The sequence below is a fragment of the Mus caroli genome, chromosome 4 (genome assembly GCF_900094665.2).
Source record: "Mus caroli chromosome 4, CAROLI_EIJ_v1.1, whole genome shotgun sequence".
Lineage (NCBI taxonomy): Eukaryota > Metazoa > Chordata > Mammalia > Rodentia > Muridae > Mus > Mus caroli.
The window spans coordinates 7,626,250-7,638,434 of NC_034573.1; the positions used below are offsets into that span (position 1 = coordinate 7,626,250).

General features: G+C 42.5%; 1 protein-coding gene and 1 pseudogene across 2 annotated transcripts in view; one reads left to right on the forward strand and one right to left on the reverse strand.

The window, feature by feature from the left end:
- Positions 1–12,185, forward strand: part of Rad54b (RAD54 homolog B) — a 69,952-nt gene that overhangs the window by 18,424 nt on the left and 39,343 nt on the right. The window lies entirely within an intron of this gene.
- Positions 594–1,487, reverse strand: LOC110292542 (annotated as a pseudogene).

Genomic DNA, 12,185 nt, shown 5'->3' on the forward strand with positions numbered 1-12,185 from the left:
GTAGACCAGGCTGGCTTCGAACTCAGAAATCCACCTGCCTCTGCCTCTGCCTCCGGAGTGCTGTGATTAAAGGCTTGTGCCACCACGCCCGGCTCATCTCTTTAAACATTAAAAAAGTAACTTATTTAAACTTTCTTTTCTCTCTCACTCTCTCACACTTCCTTTACTTTCCCCTCACTTTTGTTTTAAAGACAGAGGTCTCACTGATCTGTTGAGTGCCAGAAGAGCTAGTTTAGTTGTCCAGCAAGCCCCAAGATTGTGTGTCTGCACCTCTCTAGCATTATGATTGCAAACATATCCCACCATGCCTGGCTTTTTTCTCTCTTTCTTTTCCTTTTTTTTAAAGTAAACAAGAAACGGTCTCTGTAAGGTTTTAATGCTCAGTTTTCACAAACACAAATTTTTACCCAATTTTACAACATACAATAAAATGTTCTAGTCTTTAGAATGTGCGTTATTCAACTCTTCCTCAGATTCTTTTCCAATCTTAAAATCACCACGAGTTTCTACCTAAGTAGTATTTACATTTGAATTGTAAATACTGTATTTACATTTGAATTGCATGTCTTAAGAACAAATGGAAATCCACGATATTTTGGTTAACTCAGTGTATTTATAAAATGGAAAGCTCTATCAAAATACTTTTAACTGGAAAAATAAATAGAACAGACAATGGGTCTACCAAAGTTCATATTCGCTTTGGCAGATGTCAGTGTGGGACAGTTCATGACAGCATAATTTGCCCTTATTCCCCCAGAGCTGACCTGCTTCCAAGCTAACTGTTAAAATATTTTACTGAGATTTTATCTTGTTGGTATCTGGCTCATTCCACATCATCGTCAGGCAAGCTCTGAGCACTTACAGTTCTCTGACTAGTGGTCGGAAGCTTGGTCAGGAGCATCTGGAACACTGATGGTGGAAGAGTCTGCTGTAACACTGGCAGCAGCTGCGGAGGCTGTCCACACACAGCAGTGGCATTTGTCAGGTGGTCCACACGCTTCTCGCAGTCACCTTGTGCTAGTAACCCTTCACCAAGCCGGATCTCTTCAAGGAAGAATTTCTGAACTGCTTCAGCATCTTTTAAATCAGGTAACTTGGAAAGCCCAGCTCTCTCCTTAGCGAGCTTCTGTCTCTTTCTTCGTTCTCGAAGCCTGTTCTTGAAGTTGGGGTCATTCCGCCTTTTGCAGTCGAAGTAGATGCAGTGCCCGATGAAGAGGGCACCGCACATGCCTGCGGCGATGGCGCCGTTCCGGCCCACCATCTTCGCTCGACTGGGGCATACGCCGGGCCGCAGTTAGCTCCGACCGATCGGAGCACGCCGGCCTCCAGTGCCTGGCTTTTTTCTACATGGATTGAACTCAGCTTGATGCGTATGAGTCAAGCAAGTTTTCAACTGAGCCATCAACCAATCCTGGCATTTTTTTTTGTCGTTGCATAATTATACATATTTATAAGGTACAGTGTGATCTTCCAGTGTATGTATGCTGTATGTGTTTATCAAGTCAGGATAATTAGCACTTTAGCTCCTTGTCTCTACTCCCCCCCCCCCCCCCCCCAGCCTTCATATATAATAAAGTACTATGAACTACTGTCCTCTACTTGCTGTGGCTAATCTCCATTGGCAACTTGACTGGATTTAGAATTACCTAGGAGACATATGTCTGAGTGTGTCTGTGAGTGAGTTTCAAGCTTCCAGTAAAGAGGCAGTATCCAGCCTGAGTGTGAGCAGCACAGTCCTGTGGGCTGGGGCCTACACTCCACACAAATGGAAAAGGAGAGGGCCAGCTGATGCTAGTAACCTCCTTTGCTTGCTGTGAGACATGAGCAAGCATATGGCCCTCACCCCTTCCTCTCACGATGATGACGCCTACTCTCCTACCCAGGAGCCGTGCAGCCCCTCCTCCTGTTGACTGTGAGACCATTGATCATAACAAGTACCAGTAGATTAGTGGGAATTAATACTTCTGTCTGTTGTCTAATCGCTCTCAGCCCTTCCTTCCTAAGAGTGAAGGATTAAACAGAACAGTTTGTGATAAAGTCTCTCTGGTGGAGAAGTTAAGTATGTGGTTTTCAAATGAGTATTGGGTCCCTAGAAATTGTTAGATGTGCTCTCAAGGTTTGTGACCTTTCAGAGATGTTAGAATTTTTATTTTTGAATAATATTAACAAATGTATTCATATTTGCGAAATCTTTTGGATGGCTCTCTTCTATAGACAGACTTTCAGTGGCACAGTCTTAGCAAACGAACATTTCCATTCAAAAGAGTAGGCAGAGCTGAGCTGTCACATTCCCTGTTGGAGAGAAGGCTTGCTGAGCATGGAGGAGCCTGGGCCTGGTCTGTTAGTGTTGTATGCTATTGTGGTTGGCACTTTAGGTAATGTGGTTTTCATTGCTTTTGATATTTTATTAATAATTTTTTATTATAGACACAACAATAACCATTTTAACATGCAAAATTAAACGACTGGCATTAACAAATAGTGCAAAGTGTACAAAGTCATTTCTGTGTAGTTTCACAATATTTTATCTGCTTTCTGTCTCAGATAGGATTTGCCTATTCTGAATATGACATCTAGAGAGAAAATAGGGCTGGTGAGATGGCTTAGGCAGTAAAGATGCTTGCCATGCAAGCCTGCCTTCTGAGATCACTTCTCAAATCCCACATAAAGGTGGAAGGAGACAGCCAACTCCACAGAGGTATCCTTTGACCTCTATGCATGTACTGTGGCACATGTGCTCATATGTAAATGATAATAATGAAAAGATCTTAAAGAGAAAAATACAGTAAACACTTGTGGATTTTTAAAATAGATGGTGCATGGAACATGTATAGTTAAGTCTTTCCTTATGCTTAGATGTCTAGTCTTTTCCCTAAAGGTAGCGGCTCTTGCAGTGATCTTAGTTCCTTCTCTAGTGCTGTGATATAACACCAACCAAAAGCAGCTAGAGGAGCAAAGCGTTTATTTCACCTTACAACTTTCAGGTCAACTTCTATTACTGAGGGAGGTCAGGGCAGGACCTCAAGGCAGGAACCTGGAGGCAGGAGCTGATGCAGCGGCCATGGAGGAGTGCTGCTTATTTTGTGGCTTGCTCTCTATGGCTTGCTCAGCCTGCACTCTTATCTTGCCTAGGTGTAACCCCACCCACAGTGGGCTGGGTCCTTCCACATAGTCACTAACCAAGGAAAAGCTTCATAGGCTTGCCTGTGGCTGGATCTTACTGGCAGTTTCTCAGTTGTTTCTCATGACCGTAGCTCAGCAGTTCTCAACCTGTGGGTTGCAGGTCACCAGAGACCATTGGAAAACAGATACTTATGTTATGATTCATAATAGTAGCAACATTACAATCATGGAGTAGCATTGAAAATAATTTGTGTTGGAGGTCAGACTGCATGAGGAACTGTACTAGAGGGTTGCAGCATTAGGAAGGTTGAGACCCATCACTCTAGCTCCTGTCACACTGACAAAACTAGTCAGCACAGATACTAAAAATTTTATGTCTGTATTTTCTGGAGATAGCAGTTAACTAGCTGCACTGCATTTTAAAATGTTTAACTTACATATTTATTTATTTATATTTGTGTGTGCAGGTCAGCGGATAAAACTCAAGATATTTGTGGGGCTTGGTAGCAAGCACCTTTGCCTGCTGTGCCATTTTGACCACTCTGCATTTTTTTATATATCTTTTTACTATAATAGTGTTGATGCATGAATATTATAACTTTCACCTCAAAGGGAATAACAGATAGTTTATTCTGTAGCCAAATATGAGTGACCATACCTGGGAACACAGATTTAGTGTTCCAAGTTCCATGTTCCAAAAAGGAACCAGTTTGATGACGTTTTTATAGTAGCAGGACAAAGGAAGTCATAAGCCCAGGCACTTTAGAAATACATTGGAGCCACTAAGTAGGCAGTCATAGCAGAGTGGAGAGGTCTCCCTCAGCTGTGGGCCTCAGATGCTGTCTGATGATGCTTACCCTCTGGGTAGTGAAAACTAGGCTATGATGAAGTTAATGCATAGCAAAAAGTTTTATCTGTTAGTCTCCAGATGTTAGGTCCTACACAGATGGGTTAAAGATAGCCTAAGGGGCTGGGCACAGTGGTGCACTCCTTTAATCTCAGCTCTCAGGAGCAGAGGCAGGTGGATCTTTGTGAGTTAGAGGCTATCCTGGCCTACATAATGAGTTCCAGGATAGCCAGGTCTCTGTAGAGAGGCCCGATCTCAAAAATGAACAAAACAAAAAATAAAAAAATAAAAAGCCTAAAATAAATTGTAATTAGACTCTGTAGTCATTGAAGTTCTAGTCAGTAAATTTGCCTTGTGGAAGGTTCAATTTGAAGACGTTTCTTTTTTTCTAGGAACTTGTATTCACAGAAGTTATCTTAGAAATCTTTTTGTCTGGAGAGATGGCTCAATGGTTAAGAGTACTGGCTGTTCTTCCAGAGGACCCAGGTTCTATTCCCACCACCCACATACAGCTCACACGTGTCTGTAACCCCTCCTGTTCGAGGGGATCTGAAGCCTTCACACAGACATACGTGCAGGCAAAACACAAGTACATAAGAAAACAAAACAACAACAGAAATCTTTTTGTTAGTGTGTTTAGAACTCCCTCCCTCCCTACCCAGAGTGGCAGGCGAGCATCGATCACTGGCTCCCCAGCCTTTACAAAGGATAGCCTTGTCTTCACTGTGTAGCCTAGGCTGATCTGAAAGTCACGATCCTTCTACCTCAGCCCCAGCTGCATGCATGCCAGCATGTCTAGCTAATTCACTTTTTAAAAGTTGATTCCACTGTATGAACATGTCAGTGTTTTATTAATGAAGTTTTAGGTTATATGCGATCTAACATGAGTACGCATACCCACCCACCCATACATGAGAATGAATCCTCCCACCCACACACGAGAATGTGGAGTAGGATGCTGGTCACAAGGAATGTGCACGCGTTGTTCTGGTAGGTAATGGTCAGCTGACCTTTGCAGAGGTTAGTACAGGTCTGTGCTCTCGTTAGCATCGCTTGGGCGATGTATGTACCATTTTGTGATGTTCAACTGTATCCACCCCACTCACTACCCAAGACAGAAGGTCTCTGTGTATTCTTGGCCTTTTGTAACTCACTCTGTAGATCAGGTTCGCCTTGAACTCAGACCTACCTGCCTCTGGGATTAAAGGCGTGTGCCACCACAGCCTGATGATGTCCAACTGTATGTAAGTATATACGTAGGTTTTTTTGATATTTGATAGTTTAATAGTTAAGAATGTGTTTTTTGTTGTATTTTTAAATTTAAAATTTTTACTATTTATATTTTCCAATTATTTGAGTCAGACATGGTGATACACTCTTAGAATACCAGCATTTGGGAGACTGAAGAAAGTTTTGGGTCAACCTGAGCCATATAGCAAGATCCCCACGCCCCTAAATATTCATGAAATATGCTTCTTGTGTGCGTTGTATGTATGTGTACTTTTTCTGAACTTGTTGAGAATAGGCTGGTGCACTTATGCCTGCCCTCGTCACCCTCAAGTCTTCAGGGTGTGGTTTGTAAACAAACTGTAGAGCTTCCTGCATGTGGTTATGCTCTAATAATAAATAGGTTCTGGGTTTACACATAAGGCTCTGAGGCTGTGAACACAACTGCTCCTCCCGAGGACCCGGGTTCTATCCCTAGCACTCACCTGGTGTTGCAAAGCTATCTGTAACTCTGATTCCAGGGGATTTGATGTTCTCTGCAGGCACTGGGCATGCACGTGGTGTAGACAGATACTCATACACATAAATTAAAAATAAAGTAAATCTAAAAACAATTTAAAATAGGCTTTATAGAGTGGCCTTGCCTCTTCCACCATTTGAAGACATAGGATACCCAGCCATGTATACAGCCTTTTCTAGATACTTAATATTCCTTGATTTTGGAATCTCTAGTTTCCAGGATAGCAGGAAATAAAATTTTGTTGTTCATAAGCTATCCAGTTTGTGGTATTTTGTTATACAACTTGAATGGATCAAGATATTGTAACTGTCTTGATATCTTGATATCTCATTACTATCTCTAGTGTTACTTGTAAACCCTTTTCCTTGTTAGCCCAGGATTATGTGCCTAGTCTTGTTGCCTTGCCTTTAACCCTCCCCCCCGCGCCCTCTCAAATTTTGTTGTGTTTCTGAGGCAGGGTCTTATTTTGTAGTCTTGGCTGGCCTGAGTAGACAAGGTTGGTTTTGAACTTGAAGAGATCTGCTGTCTTTGCCTCTGAGTATTGTGATCACCACCACATCCAGCCTCTCTGCCATATTTTTATCTTTTGTTGTTTTACATTTATTCCTGTGTGTGTGTGTGTGTGTGTATGTGTGTGTGTTTTGTCTGCGTATATGTCTGTGAACCACTTATGAGCAGTGTCCACAGAGGCTAGAGAGGGTGTCAGATCCCCTGAAACTGGGGTTGCATTCAGCCGTTAGCCATCATATGGGTGCTAGGACTTGAACCCAGGTCCTCTGGAAGACCAGCCAGTGCTCTTAACTGCTGAGCCATTTCCCCAGCTTCTCCACCTTAGTTTTTGAGAAAAGTTTTTCTTTTTTTCACTGAACTTGTAGTCAGCATTTTGGCCAGTGAGTCCCTGGGATCCACTCTTCTCTGATTCTCCACCCCCTGCTGCAGGGCTGTGTTTTTACATCTTCTGGAGAGCCGGGCTCAGGCGCTTATGATTCCACCCACTGTGCTATCCACTCAGATAAATTGTACAGGTCCAGCTCATGTAAACTGTTGTATAACTTACTTCATGATTTATTTCTCATAGAAAATTAAGAACTAAGGAGGTTATTTTTTTTGCTCAAGGCCTCTTTATGAAGATTTAGATTGGTGACTAAATAGTTTTCATGATTTTGGAAGTGTATAGTTATTTTCCAGTGCGAGAGGAAATGGAATGCGTCTGTTGTAAAGACCCTATTGGAAATAATCCTCCCTAGCTTTTAGTTCCCTGGACAAGGACGCTTTGAAAACAATCTATGTGTAGAGACTGTTGAAATTTTTGGTGTGGATGCAATAAATATATTAAACTTTGTTCTGGGATCAGTCTTGTTGAGAAAAGGGCTGCGGTAATTCAGATATTGGCCTCTCCTGTTTACCCTTCCAGCTCATTTTGAAGTTTGTGTGTGGTTGAAGCTACGAGTTAGGAATACCCAGAACTCTTGTTCAAGAGACTGGAGTACCACCTTTTAGATGGATGAGGCTTGCATGGAGACAGGCAGTAGTCAGGCGATTTGTATGAATCAGTCCTTCCTAATTCACATGTGTGGGTACCCTCCCTCTGCACCCCAGTGCTTGGAAAACCCCACTGAGGTGGGCTCTCCCCTCACGGCACAGTTTAAAAAATATTTAAAAAGTAAGCTTTAGGGCCAGTAAGATGACTGAGTGGGCTGGATAGGCTGTTTGACGCCTGACCCCATGTGGTGGGAGGAGAGAATTGACTCCTGAAAGTTGTCCTCTGACCTCCATGTGTGCATGTAAACAAAATGAAGTAAAAGAAACCATTTTTAAAAAGCTAATTGCATGTATCATGTGTGATGTCATAGGATACTTATAGTAAGATGGTTACTGTAGTGAAGCAAATTCACATATTGATCATCTCAGGTAATTCTTATGACAAAGCAGCTGAAATCTACTTATACAACACATCTCTCCTACAGTAGCTTTAGTAACTAGTTCTGATATTGTAGATTAGTTCTTTGCATCAATTCAGTATACATGATTAATTGGTCTCTTGAGACAGTGTCTCATACAGCTCAGGCTGGCCTCAAGCTCACCATGTAACTGGTCTTGTCTCTGCCTCTCAAGTACTAGAATTACAAGCTACACCACCATGTCTAACATCAGTGGTTTTTATTTGCATTTTGCTAATGATTAATGATGTTGAGCATATGTTCATGACTTCTTCCATATTTTTAGTTTTGGAAAATGTCTGTTTAGCTGTTTTGTCCTATTTAAAATTTAATTTTTTTTTATTTAGCTGGGTTTGCCAGGGCTGCCAGAATTTCAGACACTTGTTCTACTACTGAGTCCGTAGTCTGGGTTATTTATTTTGAACTCTCAGTAGTACATGCTGCCTCAATAGCTGTAAAACCAGAAGGGCCTTGTGCAGCCTCCCCCACTGTCCCCAACCCTATCTGGTGGGTGGTTTTCCAGCCGAAACACCTTCTTTCTGAAGGCTTCACGCATGGATTCTGTTGATTCAGTTCCTCGCCAGCCTCAGTGTTAGAGAAGCCACTCTAGTCAGCCCTGTTAATCCTGAGGCTGGCCTGTACCCCACCACTGGTTCTTACTGAGCTCCCGTGTGGCCCTTTGTGAGTAGGACCCTGAGTGTGTGTGACTAGTGAACTGGGGTCCATCTCCATTTACAGTGCCAGGTGTCATGTGTCTTAATGTTAGAGCAGAAATTCTTTTCCCATCAGTTGGATTAATTTGAGGGACATTTGTGACATGCAGTTTTCTAAGTGGAGTGCAGTTTTGCCGTGTTTCTCATACTTTCTGAATCCTTGCTAATAAAACTTTGTAAGACATGTTATCCACGTGGCCTTTCAAAAACCTTTTCCTTCCCTAGCAATCTGTTTAGACTTGTTCACTTGCTTTGAATCTGCTTTTGTGAGGATCAGTGTGGGAAAAGTGAAATTATAATATTCAAAGATCTCTCTGACAGCAATCAGAGTGTCGATCTGCAGAAGATAAAAAGGCAGAAGCAGTTCAGTTCGACCCGTCTCGGTAGCCAGTGTTCGTGCGGACCCCGAGAGTTCATTTTAGGTGTATGTTAGCACAGCACAACGACATCTTCTATAAAATAGGTTCTGTGTTAACTGAACAAGCAGCCTGGAGATAGGGGTCTGGGGGAAGATAGCCTTATAGATTGACTGAGGCAAACAAACTCCAGATAAGGGACTGGGGCAGTCTGGTGTCCTGATTTCAGCACAAAGGTCACCAGGCTATTAACTACCTTTGGTCCCAGCCTTCCTGGGGACCAAAGACAGCTCTGTGTCTAATCCCCTAGTGCTGACTCACCTGTGAGCACAAAGACTGACATACCTCCTAAACCTTGCTTTTTAATTGATTTACTTTAATTTATTATTTATTATTTAATTTATTTACTCATCTGTGAGCACAAAGACTGACATACCTCCTAAACCTTGCTTTTTAATTGATTTACTTTAATTTATTATTTAATTTATTTACTCACCTGTGAGCACAAAGACTGACATACCTCCTAAACCTTGCTTTTTAATTTATTTACTTTTTCATGAAGTCTCCAACTTGTAATCTCCCTGTCTCGGCTTCCCAAAGTGCTTGAATTACAGGTGTGTACCATTTCTTCCAGCTTCAGTATTTCATTTTAAAATTTTGAGACAGGATCTCACTGGTTAGCCTGAGCTGGCCTTGAAGTTTTGATCCATCTATGTCACTGCTAGGGCTGTAGTATGTGCCCACCAAACCTGACACAGCTCTGTTTTATACTGTCTTTTCTTGTCACTCATTTGATCTTTTTATTATTTGTTTTTGTGGAGCTTGACCCCAGAGATATCAGGAATGCAGGTGTTTCCACTTTCAAGATTGAGTGAGAAGCTGCTTGTGAACTGGAGTCTTGCAGAAGGCGTACATAGCCTGAAAAACTATTTTTACACAATATACAGTAACTTAGAACAGGCACTAGTTAACCCTTAACCCTTGGTTTTTCTGTCACCATCTTACTTGTAGCACAGACTGACCTTGGACTTGTTGTAATCCTCCTGCCTCAGCTTCCTGAAGTCAGTTCCACAGTGGCCAGTCTCCAAGTCCCCTTGCAGATGGATAGCCGCACAGAGGGTTGAGATGCCATGTCTCAGGAGCACAGTAGTGCTTCCTAGGGTCACTGCTAGATTGGGCATAGTTTCCTGTAGTCAGGGGTCACAGCTAAGGGCTGGTTCATTAGCCTATCATTGCCACCCCTTACCTAGCTAATTAGCATATCAACGCCTGCTTTGGGGTTGGCTCACTTCTGAGCTGCCTATCATTGGCTCCTGTCTTGCAAACACTACATTATTCCAAGCTGCACAAAATTATGTTCCTAACAGTGAGAAAACAGGGGAGATATAGAAAGTATGGTGCAGATATGTAGAGAAATGCCTCCTTGTCCTTAGGGATGAGAGAAGGAATTCTGTTCTGAGATTGCCCTTTATTTCACAGAACTTTGAGGTAGAGTACTATACTTTAGGAGTATCTGTGTTGGCTCCCAAGTATCAGCACAATAGGAATTACAGACTATGTATTTTTGTCTAACACATTCTTTTTTAAGTGTACTATGTTAATATTTAGAAATCTGCTTTCCTTTTCTTTTTGTGTGTGTATATTACATGCTGTACATTCATATTTACTGAGGGAACCTGTGCGGGTGGCTGCATGTGTACAGAGGTTAGAATTGGTGTTCTGTCTTCTTCCATTATTGATCTCTGCTTTATTTACTGAGACAAGGTCTCTGACTAAACCTGGAATTCTCAGATTGGGCTAATCTAAGCTAGCCAGTTACCCTGGGAATCCCCTGTCTTTACTTCCTGAATTTAGGGATTAGAGGTAGGTTGCCATGCCTATCCAGTTTTTTGTTTTGTTTTGCTTTTAAAGACAGTTTCTTTATGTAGCCCTTGACTGTCCTGCAACTGGCCTCAAACTCACGGAGATCTGCCTGCCTCTGCCAGGATTAAAAGCTTGCATATATGGGTGGTGGGGAGCTGAACTCTGGTTTTCATGCTTGAATGACAGGTACGTTATTGTCTGAGTCGTTTCAGTAGCCCATGTTGTCTCTTGATACAAGGTCTTGTTATATATAGCCCAGTGGGGCCTTGAATTTGTGCTCTCCCTATCCCTGGGCTTGTAAACACTACACCCAGCTTTTATTCCTTTGTTTGTTTGTTTGTGTCCAAGCCTGCTCAGTCAACAGGTTCTCCAGCCCAGGAGTGAGGATTAAAAAGAAAAAAGACAGACAACATTGTAGTGTGACCCCAGTCAATTCTGAGACTGAAGGCAAATTTTTATTTTCTAACCCACTTTTTATACCATTTTAATTACATGCAAGTATTTTCAGCAAGCAGCACCATAAGGAACTACTAACAAAGCAGCAAGCGAAGTGATTACTCCCATGTCAGTTGTTAAAAAGGACTTGTCATAATGACCAAAATACTTGAGCCCACTTCCTCGTCCAAGCCCAAAATCCTGCCTGAAGCCTAGTTCCACCTGAAGACTAAAATTCCTGCCTTATCCTACTTCCCTTTTACAGCCTAAAGTTAGATTCTTGCCGAAACTTAGTTCCTTATTATGCCCTAGTGTCAGATTCCTGCCTGAAGCCATTTCCTTGTCCTTGGCCAATGTCAGACTCCTGCCAAGCGGTCCCTAAAAGGCTCTAAAAGGCTCTCCACATGTTCGTCTTACCTTTTGAACAGATAATACATTTAAAGCTTGCAGCATTTTGCTAGTCTCATTGATCCTGTTTGTAGATGTTTATTGTCTAGCACTCAGGGTAATCATGAGCTGGAGGCTAGCCTGGGCTACATTGAGAATTTGAGCTATACAGGGAGACTGTCTCAAATCAACAGCAAAGAGCTCCAACAAAGTGAGGATTCAGTCAGTTTAGTTTGCTCCTTGGTTAAAGAAATGAAAACAAAGTAAATAACTTTAGGGGCTGAGTTGTAGATCAGGGGTCCAGCATGTGGCCAGCAATCATAAAGACATCTGTATAGCATTTCTGTGCACTCCTGCTTTCTACCAAGCAGCTGTGTCTAGCGGGGTCTTGTGCTGTGGTCAGGACCATTGGTGTAGGTTGGTTAACTGTTGTACAGTGTTGCTCTTACCTCCTAAACAGTATTTGCTCAGTTGCATGCGGCTGCGGCTTTGGGAGTCGATTTTGCCTTCCACCATGTGAGCCCTAGGGATCAAAGGCAGGTTGTCGGCCTTGGCAGCATGCTTTCACCAGGTGAACTGTCTTGCCGGTCTTTGACTGAATCAGATATGTTCAGGTTGCGTTTTATTTACTATTTCTTTAGTTTTGAGGTGCTGGAGATTAACGCTGGGGCCTGGAACATGTCAAGCTCTTGCTGCACCTCCCGTCTTTCCTACGTTCCAGGTAATCCCCTATCTGGACAAGCACACCAGGAGGAAATGAGCTTGCTTTGTTTT